The 18930-nt window shown below is 38.8% G+C and overlaps 1 protein-coding gene across 2 annotated transcripts in view; it reads right to left on the bottom strand.

Moving 5' to 3' along the window:
- ADGRB3 (adhesion G protein-coupled receptor B3) overlaps positions 1-18930 on the bottom strand; it is a 1058998-nt gene that overhangs the window by 1010256 nt on the left and 29812 nt on the right. The gene's annotated exons all lie outside the window — the stretch shown is intronic.

Below are 18930 nucleotides of genomic sequence, written 5' to 3'. Positions count from 1 at the left end.
CTGACTCGAGCACACACGATATTCGGACGAGAATGCTCGCCCAACCCTAATATTTGCACCTTTATATTACTGTTCAATGTTGATGACCTTGAGACATGTACAGTTCTGTGTACAACTATTAGTGGAATCCAAAGAGCATGTCATGGAGTAGGGAGGAACTTTGTATTTTAAATTCTATGAAAGCATCCTTAGATCCCAACAAAAGTTATAATCATCACATTAAGATGTAATTTGCAAGCATGCAGATCTTGTAGGTAGAAATATAAATCTGTCATACAAGTCATTAACCTTCTGTAGCATATTGCTAAAGATACATCTTTTATTGTCATGGCAAAAATGAGAGACGACCAGTAATGTAGCTTAACGTCAGCAATGAGCTGATTGGAAAATTTCAGCCAGTGTCCATTAGTTATTGGAAGGTGACTGGATATGGCGGACATGATTTAGAAACATAGCTGATTGTTTGGGATCGCAACTACATCACAGCCAAGGCTATAAAACATCTGACAGACAGCACAGATTTGTCGCATTTCCCACATCTCCCTGAGGACACCAGAGAGCTGACAAAACTTGTTTGGGGGGGGGGTGCAATATTTTTTAGTGGCCCGTCTATCTGTCCACATGCTACACTGATGCTTCTATCCTATGCCAGTCACTTCACTGGTTGCCCACCCACCACAGAATACAGTTCAAACGTCTCACCCTCATCCACAAAACTCTCCACATTGCTGTACCTCCATACATATTCTCCCTCATCTCTTTCTACCACCCTACTCGTGCTCTCTGTTTTGCCAATGATCTAAGACTAACATCCTCCATAATTCAAACCTCTCACTGCTCTCTGGAATGCACTTTCCTGGATAATCTGGTTAATTCCCAACTACCTTAGGTCCAAACATGTCTTAAAAACACATCTTTTCAGGCAGGCTTATCATGCTTATCAAACTGACTACTCCTATTAACCCACATACCCAACCTTTATTCTGAACTAAACCTTATTTTGACAGAAATCCCCACACCCAATGTGCTAGGTCACACGGCTCAGCCTTCACAACTGTATTAAGTGCACAACTCTATTTGTTACCTTTTGTATCACCCTCACTCCCAGTGCTTTGGTTTTATATTATCCGGTAATTTTGTGATGTCTTGATTTGTACTTGAACCCTCTGAATTGTAAAGTGCTGTGGAAATTGGTGGCACTATATAAATAAAGATTATTATTAGCGGTAATCAGCTGGGTTTTTAAATTGTGCAGTTATATTAATTCTGTTTTATTTTTAATTGTATTATTATAAGTTACTTTTTGTGTGAGTGAGGGAAACAAGGCATAGGGAAAAGGATTATTGAGGCTAAAGTCAGCCACTTGTTTAGAAGCTCATATTCATTAGATTCAATACAGAGGAGTCATGAGAAGAGATGAGGGGCAGCTTTGTCTAAGGTTTTTAAAGTATGTCATGATGTATTGAATTTTTTATTCACAAGAAATTGATGTAAAATGGCAATTATAAATATACTATAAAAAGGGTATTGAAAGGTTATCCATTATTGCATTTAGATTTATATTACACAACATTATAGAATGTTCACAGTAGGGGTTACCCCCTTAATTAAACATGTGAATTCCACAATAATTAGTCTGCCTCAAAGTCCGAGATAGAGCCTCATCCTGCTCCATTACCATAGGCCAAATGATTATCTACAGACTTCTACTCAACTATACTTCAATTGAATTATAGAAAAAAAACATATACTTTGTTCCTCATTAATCTTGACTTCATATTCCTTATGGTGATACAACATATTCAATACATACTTGTAACAGGATTAGCTCATGGGATTACTGTCTCCTGGCATAGACAGGCGCTATTGGCACACAAAACAGAGTCCAGTCCAAGCAAGTATGGTGCAACTGGCCTCAGCCATTTTTTTTTTTTTTTTGCAGACAAAAGTATCAAACAAAACAATACAAAATAAAAGAAAACCCTGGCTATCTGGCCGCTACCTCTAGACATCAGGCAGTTCCTAACTAAAGGAAACTAAGTCTTGTACCCAGCACCATAAACAAAACACACCGTGGCTTTTTACTCACATTAGAGCTTCCCAGGAGAAAAGGTCCTAGATAATGAGCTGTCTTCCCTTTTATAGCACACCCAGCTTCTCAGGTGATTACCCACAGTTACCATAAATACCTGGAGTGGCTAATTGGAGCAAGGACCGACCCAACTCTCCCTGCTCCAAGCATCCAGGCCCTTCTAACCAGGTTTTTAATGTAAACCCTTACACACAGAAACCCTAGTTTTTCTTGCTGCTTCAACTCCCTGGCTGCTATTTAGAACCTAGGTGAAGTGTAGACTCCTTCTACCATTTTCCTTATGGTCCTTTCACAATACTGTACAATTCTTTATGTAGACACACACAATAGAACATGAATATGCTAAGCCCTCCCTCTCCCCATGTTTTGGATGGATCAGCCTTCTTACTCATTGGTTGTATCCACATGAATAATTGTATATATAAAAAATATGGAATAATTAAAAGGAATGCAAAGTTTCAGAACTGAAAGATGAACAGTATTTATGGTTTCCTTTAGTATACATTGAAAGTGTGTGCTTTCCCATCATTGTTGATGCAGCTATGGCATTATGTTGTACATTGCTATTGCCTACATTCGAGCAAATATCTGAAAAATCATTTTTTTAAAGGATGTTGTTATCCAGTAATGTTGCCTGTAAAAGTGCAAACTTTACATATATAACTATATGTAAACATATGAAATTTCTCACCTAGCAGCTGGAAGATGTTAATCTCATACTTTCCTACAATATGCTATATAATCTCTATCAATGTTATAAATAATTAAGGAAAGTGAAATGGTTTTCATAAATATCAGTCTTATGTCAAAAACCTGTTGCAAAGGTAAAGTTACGTAGTTGATCAAAGGAACTAATTAGGAACCTGTGTTTATTTATAAAGGACCTCTTAGGGCTCATTCACATGGCCATTGATTGGCATATGTGTGGCTGGCATGACGGATCCAGACCCATTTAACTTGAATGGGTCCCTGATCCTTCCGCACAGCAAAGAAATAGAACATGCTTTATTTTTTTGAGGTGCGGAGGCATGGACAGAAACCCCATAGAAACACTCCATAGTGCTTCCATGGGATCCCAAGCCTCCGTTCCGCACCAATATTCTGGATTGTGGGCCCATTCAAGTGAATGGGTCTGTATCTGTGATGCGAGGTGCACATGGTCGGTGCTCGCATATTGCGGACCCGCTGTTTGTAGGCCACAATACGGGCAAGCCTCAACAACGCCGTGTACTTGAGCCCTTGTAAGTAAGGGAAGTAAAACTGAATGGTAATCATATACGTGCAATTGCTTCAATTTTCTTGCTACCAGTTTTGACAACAAACAATTCTGCCTATGATAATTTCTATAAATTCGATAAATGAAACTATTATGGCATCATGAAAATGTGGCCAGTCAAAACTGGAAAAATCTTAAACCATTATTGACAAAATGTTATTATTTTAGTGAGTTTAGTGAGATTTGCTCTTATGTAAAAGGAAATGAAATGTCTATATCTCTGCTCAAGCACATAAGTAATTAATTTTCTAAAGACTATAAAATACTTTAGCGTAAACATTGCAAAGCTTCCAGATACACTTCAACTTGTTCAAAAGAAATATCACTCAGTAAATATAAAGTCAAAACGTGACGGTTTTGGATGTTTATGATTTGCCACACATTCTTTGCTGTATAGCTCAATAAACCAAACCAAGCAGAGTGTTATCCATATGGAATTTTAAGTACACTGTAAGACTGATTTCTCTTATATGGACAGAAAATGCTTGTGTTGTGCTAATAACTTATATTTCAGCTGATTTTTATATAGAAAATCTGGATCGTAAATAAAGACATAGTAAGGATTAAGTGTTACAGCAACTTCTAACTGTTTACATTTCAGATTATAAAATGTATCATGATAGGCATGATATTTAACAATGTATCCTAGTTGCTGAGTGTTTCTCATATATTTCATATATAATTCTAATAAAATATAAGACTTTCACTATTGAAGCATTTTTATGTGTATTATCACAATTAAAGAGGCTGTACGTCACAATTGTCATATCTTATCAGGTGGATGCAGGCAAAAGGAATATAAGACACTTCAAATGCATGAAGTGCCTCCTTCTATGGCTTTTCTTTATTCTTCCCCCTCCCTTTACTCTACTCACTGTCTAGGTATATAGCCACTGCTGCAATGGAGCAGTGGTGGCCATGCTTGTCCAGTATAGAGAAGACTTCCTGTATCTGTGGTGGACAGGCTCATGGGAGCGTTTATAATAACACATGCATGCCATCTGCAATTCCTGCCACCTTCCATCTGTATGTCATGTTTCTGTAGAAGAGCTCCATGGCATACTCAGTTGTCCTGGAGCCATACTACACTTCTCCTGTTCCAGGTGTACTGATTCTGCTAGTGAATATACTTCAGTACCAGCATTAGAAATGAATAGGCACAGACCAGTGGTGCCATGAAGTCATCAAAGTGCCACTGACCTATTCTGCCAACCTGAAGAAAGGGATACACCCCAGCAGATGCAGGAAAAGCAGAGCTGTGAACCAGACCTTTAAATTTTTAAAACATTTTTAATATGGGTAGAATGGGTAAAACATTTAGTCACCTTACTAATCCTATTCCAGTGCTTACCATATCCCCTATGGGCTAGACCTGTTCGCCCAGGCTCAATATACTAGAAATGCCTATAAACACCTGTTCTGCCAATTGCTGTCAGAGGCAGGTAACCACTGTAGCTAATGATTGACTGAGCAGTCATCTCCTGCCATTTCCTGTGTTTTAGGAAACAAGAAGTGGTCGTAAACATCAGTAAAACATCAGGAGATGGGAACGGAATGCCTAAACTCCATACACAATAGGATATATTAATGGATTCACTGTATGTATGTTTTCAGATAATTGATTGTAGAGAAAAAATGTTTTTTAAATATAAGGCCTCAACACCAGACATGAAGGATTAGGTTTTAACAGAAATATAGCTGCATGATTAACCCCTTTAATTATCCTACTTCATTTTTCCACAAATAAATGTGCACGCTCTAGAAAGCCAGGCAAAATGACAAGATCCTTCCTATTACAGGGTTCATTGGAGGGCACAAAGTGACTGATTCATATGCACATGGCTTGAAGCAATGCAGATAATAATGAGAACTTGTATGTCAGCCTCAAGTTTAAAATTGTAAAAAATTACTGTATACCGCAATGTACTAGTTAGGCATAAAAATGACCAGCAATTTGCCCACTAATGGAAAAACATTAAAATGCCAAATTATGATATACAGCATAGTTTAGAGGATCGACCTTACTGTGAAATGGGGATTCAGAACCTATGACCTTTAATGTCAGCATTTCAAACTTGTCTCTCTTCACTAATAACACCCAATCAATATCATATAAAGAATGAAAAATTAGATGATTTTCACCTTTCTGTTAGGCAGTCAAAGTATAAAGGTTAGTTCTTTTGGAGTTGAACATTCGAACTCTTGAAGGAAAATATGAAAGCACCAATTTATTTGCAGATACAATTTCTTATCAATAAATGTATAATGTAAAAGTAATCAGTATATTCTACACAATAATGCTAACGTTAAGGTCAGTATTCAAGAATTTGTGTTGTTGCTGGTAGAGAGGTAATTTATAGCTTTGGGGAAACAATAAAACATAACAAGGGGGTGTGTATAAAAACAATCTTTTGACTATCAGTTTATTATGCATTGGGTTTTTCAGCCTAAGGCCTCATGCACATGACTGTAGTTGTGGTCCGCATCTGAGCCGCAGTTATTGCGGCTCGGGTGCAAACCCATTCACTTCAATGGGGCCGCAAAAGATACGGACAGCACTCTGTGTGCTGTCCACATCCTTTGCTCCGTTCCGTGGCCCCGCAAAAAAAATTATAGCATGTCCTATTCTTGTCCGTGATGCGGAAAATAATAGGCATGTCTACAATGGGCTGCCCGTTCTGTTGCGCAAATTGCGGAAGGCACACGTCTGCTTCCGTTTTTTTGCGGATCCACGGTTTGCGGACCGCAAAAACCGGCATGGTCATGTGCCTGAGGCATAATTCAGAGACTGAGCACATGTACTTGTACCATAGTTACATACAATCATTTATCATGTGTAACATAAGGTACACTGACATAAAGAGTAGCTGTAACACACAAATTAAATATCTTCCCGTAAGCATGACAAGTATAGTTCATACATTCAAGTGTACGTGTCAAAGTAAAAAACAAAACAATAAAAACAGTAAAAAATATTTGGTATATTATAAATTGCATATTGCAAAATAAATAATCTTTCAATGCAGTCAGTTTTAACTACCACATATGGAATTTTACCTCTCCCCACCAAAAATCTTCTGGAATATTAAATATCTTAAAGAGTAATTATTGCTTCATGTTATTTTATTCATACATATATAGTATAAGTGAATATAAGAAACTTTGTATTATATCCAATCAGAGAAAGATGCTTCCTTCTCCTGTTATCAGACTCATCTACTGTTCTCTCCTCTTTGTGAACTCTCAAGTCACTGATCTTCAATGAAGACGGGTCACCTGCTTACTGAAGGATAAGATTACACAGAAGTCTATGGAGGGAGGAGGGTGGAGGAGGGAGTACTGCTGGAGACTGGTGTGGAACAGAGATTGAATAAAAGACTGTATCTTGTTTTTAGTTGATTTACTGTACTAACTTACAGCTGTGGTTGGTATTGCAGCTCAGCCCAGTTCACTTGGATGGGACTGAGTTGCACTTAGGCCATGTGACTGATGAACTTGAAGTTGCATGGCTTAGAAAGAGGAATAGTCACTCACGGAGCGCTATAGCTGGTTAATACAAAAAAATAAATAACTATTGGGGGGCTCATGAAACAGGGGATGTCAGGGGTCCAAATTCGATAGACAACCCCAGGCCTATAATCCACTTAATCCACCCCTGAGTAGATCTGTTTTGCAGCAGTGAGTGAGGAATTGAAAATGGGGAGGAATTGTTTGTATGTGGTGAAGTGCTCCTTCTGAGAGTGTGCTACAAAGAATTTTGAAGCAGATTATCATGTTAATATATGTTCAGTGTATAGGCAGATATGATAACACCTGATCTCTGCCCACCAGGTCAGAAAAAAAAATAAGAATTAGGCCTCATGCACACGACCGTTGTGTGCACCCGTGGCTGTTGTTCCGTTTTCCGTGATTTTCTGTGGACCCATTGACTTTCAATGGGTCAGTTGAAAACTCAGAAAATGCACCGTTTGTCATCCGCCTCCGTGATCCGTGTATCCTGTCCGTCAAAATAATATGACCTGTCCTATTTTTTTGACGGACAACGGTTCACGAACCCATTCAAGTCAATGGGTCCATGAAAAAACACGGATGCACACAAGATTGGCATCCATGTCCGTGATCCGTGGCCGTAGGTTACTTTAATACAGGCAGATCCGAAGATCCATCTGCATAAAAGCAGTGAAAACTCAGATCCGACAGTATATTCTAACACAGAGGCATTTCCATGGTGATGGGGACGCTTCAAGTTAGAATATACTACGAACTGTGTACATGACTGCCCCCTGCTGCCTGGCAGCACCCGATCTCTTACAGGGGGCTGTGATCAGCACAATTAACCCCTCAGGTAACGCACCTGAAGGGGTTAATTGTGCGTATCATAGCCCCCTGTAAGAGATCAAGGGCTGCCAGGCAGCAGGGGGCAGACCCTCTCCATCCCCAGTTTTAATTTCATTGGTGGCCAGTGTGGACCCTCCGGCCCCCCTCCCTCTATTGTATTAATATCATTGGTGGCCAGTGTGCGGCCCCCCTCCCTCTATTGTATTATCATTGGTGGCCAGAGTGCTCCGATCGGAACTCTCCGCTGCCACCAATGATCGGGGGGGAGGGGAGGCCGCACACTGGCCACCAATGATATTAATACAATAGAGGGAGGGAGGGGGGGCCGGGGGGCCGCACACTGGCCACCAATGATAATACAATAGAGGGAGGGAGGGGGACCGGGGGGGGGCTGCACACTGGCCACCAATGTTAATAGAGATCGGGTGCTGCCAGGCAGCAGGGGGCAGTCATGTACACAGTTCGTAGTATATTCTAACTTGAAGCGTCCCCATCACCATGGTAACGCCTCTGTGTTATAATATACTGTCGGATATGAGTTTTCACGATGTAACTCAAATCCGATGGTATATTCTAACATAGAGGCGTTCCCATGGTGATGGGGACGCTTTAAGTTAAAATATACCATCAGATTGGAGAAAACTCCGATCCGATGGAATAATAGGGACTCCTGACTTTACATTGAAAGTCAATAGAGACGGATCCGTTTGCAATTGCACCATAATGTGTCAACGTCAAATGGATCCGTCCCCATTGTCTTGCATTGTAAGTCAGGATGGATCCGTTTGGCTCCGCACAGCCAGGCAGACACCAAAACGACTTTTTCCTTTATGTCCGTGGATCCCCCAAAAATCAAGGAAGACCCACAGAAGGAAAAACGGACACGGATCACAGAACTACGGGACCCGTTTTTGCGGACCGCAAAACAAAACGTCCGTGTGCATGAGGCCTTACAGATAGATTATACATGGAAAAAAAACATACAATGGCAGGAAAAGTGTTGTTTCTCATGTACCATACATCCCCATCTGCAGCCGAGCTAAACTTGATGGTTAATACGTTAAGTGAAGAATGGCAAGAAAAATATAATTACCTTTTTAATGGATTTTAATGGCTGTCCACAACATGGACAGTGACATACCAGATGTATTATTTGAATTTGCGATCTTGATTCATTTTTTTTCCAATGCAAAATATCAGCAATATAATTTTCGTGTACGCGCATGCGCAAATGCTCTATACAGTACCCAAATGCACTATAAAGAAAGTATATTGGATTATAACACCCCACTTCAATCAGTTTTTTGGGGGACGACTGGTATATCACACCAGTAGAAATGATTTGTTCCAATAATGATTGTCCCTGTATATACCTGCGGTATTTCAGCAGAGCCGCACACAACTGCCGCACAATACAAATGCACTATAATATACTTTCTAAAATAGAAAGTATATTATAACATTGTACAAGGAAGGCAATCCATTAGAATATACATAAAGATAAAATGTAACCTTTAATAATTTTACTATGAGGGTCCATTCACACATCCGTAAGTGTTTTTTGCGGATCCGCAAAACACGGACACCAGCAATGTGCAATACGCAATTTGTGGACCGCACATCGTCAGCTCTATAATAGAAAATGCCTAATCTTGTCTGCAATTGTGGACAAGAATAGGACATGTTATATTTTTTTCTGGAAACGGAAGCACAGATACGGAAGTGTGGACCCGCAAATGCGGATGCGGACAGCACATTCCAGCACCATTGAAAATTAATGGGTCTCCACCCGTTCCGTAAAATTGCAGAACGGATGCGGACCCATTTTTTGGACATGTGAATTGAAAATATATCCCTCAAAATGAAAATAAATTAAATTATTAAAGTTAACAAAAAAGCATAGATGTGGTAGGCAATAACAAGTGCTTGGGCGGCACTAAGTCAGGTGCTCGGCGGCACCAAATCAGAAACCATATGTCCTACCGCAATCCGGGGGGTTCCAGTGCACATCCATGAATCCCGGAGGGAAAGCAAAAAACATCTATCCCTGAGCTAGATGATGATGTGGTATTGAAGGACAAGGTGGGCAAAGAACTGTCCCTGATATTGCCCTACAGGGGTGTGCTATTCTGGCCCTGATAAGAGTGACTCAGTCCAGAACCTTACCCTATATAAAAATGGCCCTAGTAAGCCCCTAGCCCCTAGGCCCCTGACTTCCAGGTGATCACTATATAGATCTATGTGTTTTTGACTCATTCTAAAAGTATATTATAAGTATATCGCACCCCTCTGTGTATCACACTTATCGATAGCACACCTATACCAGTCCTTAAAATGACTTTTGTGGCTCTACTAGCTAGCGATTTGTGTCCCTAACAGTCTGTCCCTGCTCCACACAGCAACCTCTCCCTACACTGGCAAAAGGCTGAATGTAAAATGGCGGCAGATCAGGTTTATTTATAAGGTAGGGGGTATGTCCATGTGCTGAAATGTCTCAATTGGCTGTCCTGTACCACCTGATGGATGTGTCATTTGTCAAAGTTCTTCACAATGTAAAAGAATATAGCGGCCACGAATATCTCCATATGTTTGCATGTTCGGCGAATCGCGAACACGCAAAGTTCACAGCAAAATGACCGCCGGGCGAATCGCAAGACCATCTCTAATGGTTGCCACTCTATTTCAATAGGTGCCAATACAAGAATTAAGCTTCCTTGGATTCCCCCAATCCCAAAATCACTAAGGGTTTTTCATGTATGAGATCAGTAAATTGGAGTAAATTGGAGTCTGTGCTCCTCTAAAGACTGCAACCCATTTCTATGATCAATGTATACAATATCAGAAAGTTGTAACAATAAAATTAGGCAAATAAATTCAGCTAAACCTTTGAAATAATAACAGTTTTGATATTTTGCATTCATTCATGTTAGTGGCCCTTTAATAATATTAGTGGACTTTATTATAATATTTGGAATATATGCAGGCAACGAAAAAATTATGCCATTTATGTTTTAATTGACTAAGCACATCCATTGTAATAGTCTAACAATTCCAGTGACATATTATTTTGCAGCGTTTTGCATATTCAATTCAGTCTCACCCATATCAGTTCCCTTCCAGGATTCAAATTAAATTCTGAAATTATCTACAAAGCTGTTCTTTTCAGCTTCAAGGCTGTAAACTTCTCAGTTCCTGATTGCATCTTAGCTCTTAATTTTTCTTGTGCTCTTTGTCTTAAATTTTGATTACAACTGCCAGTATCATTTGTACATATTTTTGTCCTTTCCCTAACTTCCTCAGATATCTCAGTCTGTATATTACTTAATACATTTAATATATGCACAGATGGAAAATTAATCCCCCCGCCACCTTCACCACGACTAGAGATGAGCGAAGTTTTCATAAATTTGATCTGTCCGCTTCGACAATTTTTTTTCAAGAAATTAGCTTAATTCCGAATTAATTTGTCATGAAGCCCATTAAATCAGCTATATCCTGGCCTGTAGGGAGAGTGTAACTCGGTGTACATCACTGTGCATTGAGCAACATACATAGCTAGCCCTTTCTGGTAGTGAAACAGTTAATGTGATAAGCAGGTGGACACCCTAATAACAGTAATTACACAGCTTATTCACCTTAATTTGAGAGTCAAGGTCTAATAGAATTGCTTATCTAATAAACTAGTGGACACCGCAATAACAGTACAATTGAACAGCCTATTCACACAAATTTGAGAATCAGGGCCTAATAAAATTGCTTATCTATTAAACATGGTAGATAACCCAATAACATAACAAATAGACAACTTATTCACCCGAATTTAAGAATCGAGACCTAATATAATTGCTTATCTATTAAACAAGAATGACACTTTTCTATGAGATAACTCTGTGCCCTACAAAGGAATTGATGCAAACGGTGCTGTCGTCTATGGATCCCTTCAGCTTCAAATTACAGTTTCTGCTACAATCTCCCTATGCTCTCCCAACAATGTGTAAAAATTCTCCTATGATCTCGCTACACTGTCCCTGCACTCTCCCTATCCAATATTCCACAATTAAAAGCTTTTAGCAACACTGTCGCTAGCGCTTGTCATGTCTCTCCCGATGCTCAGTGACATCACACGGGCTGGATAGCTGCTTATTGGCCTTATGGTTGATCTCATGTTCCCGGGCTTCTTACTATCACTTTGTAACACGTGTAGCTGCCATTTTAGGAAAAAATCTATTCGTTACACGAAGTGCAAGGTAATTCAGATTCATGAGAATCAAATTTTCCTAAACTTCAGATCTAATTCTACTTTGGAAGCTTTGATTTGTTCAACAAAAAGCACAATTTTCGCACTTTTTAATTCACATTATAATCAGTAATGACATCACCACACGATCACGCTGGGAGCACGAAGCGACGTCATCATGCTCAGAGCAGGTCCTTTGGTTGGTCTTTTCCACGCAAGAATGGAGTGGACTGTCTCTACGCGAGCAAGTGGATGAGTGAATGTTTTTTAAAAACTCAAAAGGCCATATTGCACTAGCGTATTACTGTTTATAACGGCTGTTAGACGGGTGTTAGGGTACTTTCACACTAGCGTTAAAGTTTTCCGGTATTGAGTTCCATCACAGGGGCTCAATACTGGAAAAAAACTGCTTCAATTTTATCCTAATGCATTCTGAATGGAAAGCATTCCGTTCAGTATGCATCAGGTTGTTTTCAGTTCAGTCCCTCTTACGGTATTTGTCAGGAGAAAATATGGCAGCATGCTGCAGTATTTTCTTCGACCAAAATTCCGGAACACTTGCCGGAATGCCGGATCCGACATTAATTTACATTGAAATGCATTAATGCCGGATCAAGTACCAAGTGTGTGCAGACCTTTAAAAATGCGAAAAAAAATTATACCGGATTGGTTTTCCAGATGACACAGGAGAGACGGATCTGGTGTTTCAATTTATTTGTCAGCCGGATCCGTATACGGAAACAAATGCTATCTGTTTGCATACGGATTTTCGGATCAGGCAGGCAGTTCCGGCAATGGAGCTGCCTGCCGTAATCCAACAACACAAGTGTGAAAGTACCCTTAAGCGGCAGTTAAAAATGCTTTGGTTGATAGGCTGAATAGGGTATTAACAATCATGATGAATTAATTCATAATTAATCAAATTTCTTGCCACAATTCTGCGAGGCTCCCAAATCTAATTTTTCAAAACTTCGTTCATCTCTACTTATCTGCTACCAGAGAAGCAATTGTCTTCAATCTCAGTAACAGAAGGCATCTTAAGCTGGAATGTTGCTGGTAAATTGTTATTTGTTAAGTTAGCTTTCAAGGAAGTAAATGTACCATCATACTACATAATCCAGCTCATTATTATTCCCCTAGTTACTAAAGGTTATGCTCCCATTTGAAAAAAAAATCAGATAGATATTCTTTCCTACATATGAACCTATGTACGTATTACTTCTTTCATAGTACTAACATGCTTTTTCACAAGGATTTAGGCAGTCTATGATTAATCCCTTTAAAAGTATATACCGCCTTAAAGACACGTTTCCAACGGTACTACAGCTTGTCACCAGCATACTACACATACCATCAGAATGCCTCAAAATGTCTTTATTTTGGTCACCATCTGTTTTTGACTGTTAGCTCTGTGGGGAAAGTACTTTTTAATATATTGAACAGCAATATCCCACATAGTTTTCGTTTCAGCTCAGCTGGACAGCCATTGCAGTATTATCTTCTTAACATCTTGCAAAATGTTTTTCCTCCCTACGAAGACCACAACCACCAACTGCTAATCAACATCAAGAAAATATCTAAGGGAACATTTTGTACTGGCTCATGTTTTGTTTTGCATAATCTTGTCTACTGTACATGCTATCAGGAACTTCAGAATTCCCTTAACTGCAGTATATATATATATATATATATATATATATATATATATATATATATAACATTATAAGATGATGTATATATAAGTAGTAGATAAATAGATATATTGTAGAGTTTATCTTACCTCGATGCTTTGCAAATAAAAGGAGTTGTCTCACTTTAGCAAATGACAGTTATCATGCAGACAAAGTTAATACTTAAGACATTTACCAATGTATTGTGATTAAGAAAAACAGTAGGTGCGAGAACCGCGCTATATATTGGAGAGTTATGTCAGTCGTTCTAACAGAATCCTATAAAGATGGGGAACTGAATTTGCATCCAGCTTTCGGAAGCAACAGTCATAGGTACGTATTTCACATACAGGGAAGCTGTTATACACCTCCAGCTGGTCCTCAGATCCCGCCGTGAGCCACCGACCGCTGATTCCAACACCGGGTCAAAATACCTTCACAAAAGGACAATTGAATTTGTGAGTACAATAAAACCTCTGTTACCTTTTGATATCGATGGTATTTCACCATCTTTTCTGTCCTTTTGTGAAGGTATTTTGACCCGGTGTTGGAATCAGCGGTCGGTGGATGCGAATTCAGTTCCCCATCTTTATAGGATTCTGTTAGAACGACTGACATAAATCTCCAATATATAGTGCGGTTCTCACACCTACTGTTTTACTTTGTCATTGAGGAGACCTACTCTATTAAGGGCACTGCTCCTTTGTCTAGCCCTTCACACCAAATATCATTTGTTTCTCTCCAATGTATTGTGATTGTCCATATTGCCTACTTTGCTGGCTTGATACATTTTTCCATCACATTGTACATTTCTCATATTCAGGGGTTACGACCACACGTGGTCGTGCTTGCACACTATAGGAAAATGTATGACCTATGCACACTTCCAGAGCTGAGGACATGGGTTGCTAGATGGCCGCTAGCACATCCGCAATACCCAGTCCCCATAGCTCTGTGTGCTTTTATTGTGTAAAAAATAACTATTTAATACATATGCAAATTAACCTGAGATGAGTCCTGTCTCTGACTCATCTCAGGGACAGGACTCATCTCAGGTTGATTTGCATATGTATCAAATCATTTTTTTAGCTTTATACACAAAATCCTGGTGACAGGTTCCCTTTAGTTTCCAAGCATTGAGTAGTCTAACAAGGAGCATACATTTCAAGGCAAATAGTAAAAAGGATTCATAAACCAGGACATATAATAAACCCAATACATGATTTATCAGTCTTTAAATCAAATTGCAAAGTCTATCAGAGATTGTAGAAAATGGAATAACTATTACTATATAAATATATAGATATTTTTGTGTGTAACTTAACTTGTCTACCTAGATCAAGCTATTTTTCGTAATGATACAGGCATGAGGGTCTAAATTTCCATATTTTCTGCAGATTTCACATCCGTGATGAAAATCAGCCAGTTTAATTGACTTGCTACAGGTTTAATATTGTTTCTGCAGGTCGATATGCACTGCCAATTTTTTTTGCGTTGTGTTGATGACATTTCTTAAATTGGTATAATAAAATGCTATGGATTTGCGTCAGAAAATTTGCAGTGCTGATACCATGTATGAACATACACAAAATGTACCTGCATAAAGAAAACAGTATTACATTGTAAAAGAGCAGAAATGCAGCTTTTTTTGCTTTATTAATGATTCACTATCTCTGGTTGAGTGCTCTACTTTTCACAGTATTAGAGAATGCAATTTCCAGGCTCTTATAAGAGGAGCTACACTATCTACTGGTTCTTCCATTACTGGAAGTATCTTTCTCAAATCAGGAACAGTATTTGAATAGCTAATTTTCCACTTATTTAGTAGAAGATCTCACTCAGACATGAAACATTATTCAGTGCATAGCTAATTCAGCATAAATTTCAGGCAGATATTGCACAAAGACATTTTCAAATTGAATTCACTGCATTACAATATGTTGAACATCCCTATACTACCGGAAAAGTAAATTATTTGGCTTTTAAGCACAAAGTGTCATTGTTCTTCAATACATTCCCTTTCATTTAAAAATGACACCTACTTGCAGTATGTTCATCTCAAAAATGGAAGAAAGACTCGCTGTTTTAATTTTCTTTTCTGCTGCTGTGTATGCTACATATATTTATCAAGGTGGAAAATCATATTTGTCACTCTGAACAGTGAAGGAAAGAAAGAAAATAAACTTGCAATTTTACATTCCATTTTTACCAAGGCCTAGTGGGTCCTTTAAATACCATGCCATTCAAAATACATTTTAATAAAATAGTCATAGGGGGTCATTTACTATCTAGAAATGCGCCTATATTAGGCGAATATCTGGTGCAAAGGTTATCTGCACCGCAATCTGTGACTGTTTCTCGTTCATGACATCTAAAAAAGGGAGTGTGGTATGTGTGTGCGTGGGTGAGGGGGATGGGCCGGTAGGCCCATCTCATTCATCATTTTCTATGCCTGTTTTAGGCATAGAAAATGGTCTAAATGTAAGCCAGCAAGGAAGCTGGCTTATATTAAAATTGGCACTGGATATGCTGAAATTATGCAGAGGCCGGCGCCTCTACATAACTTTGGCGGATACACCACCAGCTGAAGGGGCTATTAAGACTGGCATCTAAAACTCTGGTCTTAATAAATGACCCCTATACTTCCAAATTTATGCTTCCATAATAAGCATCATCGTAGAAGGTCTGAAAAAATACTGTAAAACTAGGACACATCTAAAGGAGACAATGACTATGTGTTTATGACAGGCATTCACTGGCGTTAAACCTAAATTCAAACTTTTACTGAATAGAAATAGCAGTAGAGTTAGGTTGTTGGATTTAATAACTATTTGCAGAAAATTGTGGATGCAGTTGGCCATTTTATAATTCATCAATAGTGAAATCTAGAGATAAGTGAAGTTTTGAAAAATTTTATTAGGCATCTTCGCCAACCTACATCAACAAATTAATTCATTACAAATGACTTTGTCACAAATCGCTTTTCATTTTATGGAGCGGGCACATTGATGGGGAACGGTGATTCGTTACCACGAAGCAGAGGAATTTTGGATTTGTGGCAAATCAAATTTTTCCTAAACTTTGGATCAAATTCCACTTTGGATGCTTTGATTCACTCAATAGTAGTATGAATGAATGTCATTGGGACTTAGAAAGTCAGAGTAGACATCAGTTTTGAAGAAAATGTACAAGTATAGTATGAGCAGAAGAAGCAATGAAATAGCAATTTAAATAGTAAATCAGCTCTAAATAACCTATATCAGTATATATGGCAGATAACAAAGCCAAGTTGAAGAATCTAAATCTAAAATATCCTTATTATATCTTGTATAAATATGTCAACTCAAAAAAAAAATGCTAAAGTTGTATGAATGCTGCAAAATATCCTTATCACTAATGGCTAGGACTAAAGATACTCATATCCAAAATACGTAAGACATTGCTATCTATGAGATGTTTAGACATGCCTTTAAACTGTATGAGTAAATGTGGATTTTATTTGGAAGCTCTACAAATGCAAAATTTTCTTTTTGTACCATTATCATTAAGTTTCATGAAGATTTTAGCTATCCCTCTATGTTAATGATCTTATAGCAAAGTTGGTCTTTTTCAAAAGTCTACATGTACTGGATGTTACTGAGGTATGTCAAAGTGTCCAGACCCTACCAATTGCAAACAAAGGTTTTTTGCAGTTCTAAATAGAGATGAAAGAATCAATTCTAACAAATCAATTTGTGTCAGCAGCAGGGCGTTTTTATCTGCTAGGGGCTTTCTACACAGGTGAAGAAAGGCCCACCTCCTCAGAATTGACAGGGCCAGTCATTTAGATCCCCCCTGACAATTTCCGGCATAGTATCTGCTTTGGTTTCAGCATGGCGTCTGCACAGACAACCTTCACAGGTGAAATAACCCTGCTGATGAGACTAATTGATTCGTCAGAAGGATCAATTTGCTCATCTCTAGTTCTAAGTCATTCAATTAGTTTGTCATGCAAGATCAGTAATGTGTAGTCACTCACCAATGATAAGAGTACCTTATGGTTATAGTGAGAGATTCATATGTAGTGTTTTCTGGGGTATGAAAGTTTTGTTTTAGAAAAAAGCATGGGGCCCACTAGAAAGTGTGCAAGCTGCAGTACTCTTGACTGTGGGTGTTTTGATATGCAACAGTGGGGCCCCAGATCTCTCAGCATGAAGAATACTGTACAATTTTTCCATATCTTGTTGATTTACCATTTTATATCGTGTATACATCTTTTGATCTTGTATCTTAATTTTGAGATCTTATTGATTATATTTTTGTGTATGTATCTACTGGTCTTTTGTATTTTGTGTATCTTTTGACAATATATTTTGATATCTTAGATGTTGTCTTTATATATCTTTTGTATGGATTTTGCTTTTGTCATTTAAGTTAAATATAGTCATTTTGCTTGAACTTAGGCTACTTTCACACTAGCGTTCGGGTGTCCGCTTGTGAGCTCCGTTTGAAGGGGCTCACAAGCGGCCCCGAACGCATCCGTCCAGCCCTAATGCATTCTGAGTGGACGCGGATCCGCTCAGAATGCATCAGTCTGGCAGCGTTCAGCCTCCGCTCCACTCAGCAGGCGGACACCTGAACGCTGCTTGCAGCGTTCGGGTGTCTGCCTGGCCGTGCGGAGGCAAGCGGATCCGTCCAGACTTATGGGGACGGATCCGTTTGAAGATGACACAATATAGCTCAATCTTCAAGCGGATCCGTCCCCCATTGACTTTCAATGTAAAGTCTGGACGGATCCGTTCAGGCTACTTTCACACTTAGACATTTTTTAACAATATAATGCAGACGGATCCGTTCTGAACGGAGCCACCGTCTGCATTATATGAGCGGATCCGTCTCAGACTTAGTTGAAGCTGAATGTCATGGCAGTCCCATTGAATTCAATTGAACAATGGTTAGCATCACTCATAGATATACAGTAGAATACTCTACTGTACAGAAATGGAAGGTCATAAATGAGCCAATTATTTTAGCAACTGGTGGATGTCTCAGCTTAGCTTTGATTACATCTTACATGTTGTTTTTGTATATCTTTTGTACGTTTTTGTCTTTGGCGCATAAGTAAACTATATTAATTTTGTGTAAACGTAACATTACTTAAATCCACCGTAAAATACAAATCAGACATGGGCTCTAGCAATCATCAGGCCATTTTTGTTGCCTTCACATGGCTATATCTGTGTGAAGTTGAAAGTCATGGCAGTCCCATTGGATTCAATTGAACAAGCTTCAGCTTCACTCATATATTTACAGTAGAAAATTCTATAGTACAAAAATG

The sequence above is a fragment of the Bufo gargarizans genome, chromosome 4 (genome assembly GCF_014858855.1).
Source record: "Bufo gargarizans isolate SCDJY-AF-19 chromosome 4, ASM1485885v1, whole genome shotgun sequence".
NCBI classification, from domain to species: domain Eukaryota; kingdom Metazoa; phylum Chordata; class Amphibia; order Anura; family Bufonidae; genus Bufo; species Bufo gargarizans.
The sequence above is the reverse complement of the archived record's forward strand: the minus strand, read 5'-3'. Positions and strand labels throughout refer to the sequence as shown.